Genomic DNA, 1,102 nt, shown 5'->3' with positions numbered 1-1,102 from the left:
TATCTATCTATCTATCTAACGTTATCTATCTATACACACTGTAATTAGGATTACAACTAGCTGATATATGATGAGATATTTGATATATATGTTGTATGTGTCTGTGGTTTTGGTTATAATATAATCTAACACATGTGGCATTATTATTATTATTATTATTACTATGGTCTTTAAAGCTGCAGCAGGTAATTTTTTATTAAAACCTAAAGAAAATAATTTCACTAGAACACTTCGGAAACTCAGTTTTCAAGATTGCATCACCCACTCATAGATTAGATTTTGTATGTTAGCAACAATAGGTAGTTGCTTGAGAACAATATTACACTGTCAATTGTGTCAAAAATACTGAAATCTTTCATTTACCGATTTTATATATCTTATATATATATATATATATATATCGTTCTTATGTCGTTATTGTTTTGCAGTATTTTGTCTTGTAATATTTGATTCTTAAATGCACTGTATTGTTTTTGTTTTTGGACCCTTAACTGCTAGATAGAAGTGTTGTGAATGTAAACTGAGAGCTATGATGTTGGATGTTACTGGAACTTTTTGCTCAGCTTTTATGAATATTGTTGACAGTTCTTCTAAAATTAGATTAAAATAAATCCCAATATATTGCCTTACAGTTTTGCAATATATTGAATCTGGTCCTGACTGTCAGACTCTAGCCAATACACAGCCCTGATACGTATGACTCTGCAAAGGTACTCGGAAGGCTGCTTGCCTAAACAAAAATCTTTATTAATGAATATTTCAGTTATATATGTCTAATATAGTCTTGGAAGGGTATCGGCTCCTTAAAGTTCAATGTGTATGCACCTACCTTTATGAATAACCAAGGTCACATTGAATGAGCAATTTTTTTTTTTAAATGGAGTTTGGTGCTTTCCCCATCCAAGGGGCTGCTCTCATCTTTTTGTCACATTTGTAACAAGTGTTTTTGAGTTTTTAAGGATACTGTTGTAGATTAATATGCTCACAAACTATTTAAAAGACAGAATTTGCTAAGTTTGCATTGCTTAATGTGTTAAGGCCTCCGCACACCAACCGGACGGCCGACCGTCGGCAGAAAAGCAGTCGGCTCCCGTCTCCTCGA

This window comes from Morone saxatilis, unplaced genomic scaffold (genome assembly GCF_004916995.1).
Source record: "Morone saxatilis isolate NCDOM2014 unplaced genomic scaffold, NCSU_SB_2.0 Contig12, whole genome shotgun sequence".
Lineage (NCBI taxonomy): Eukaryota > Metazoa > Chordata > Actinopteri > Moronidae > Morone > Morone saxatilis.
The sequence above is the reverse complement of the archived record's forward strand: the minus strand, read 5'-3'. Positions refer to the sequence as shown.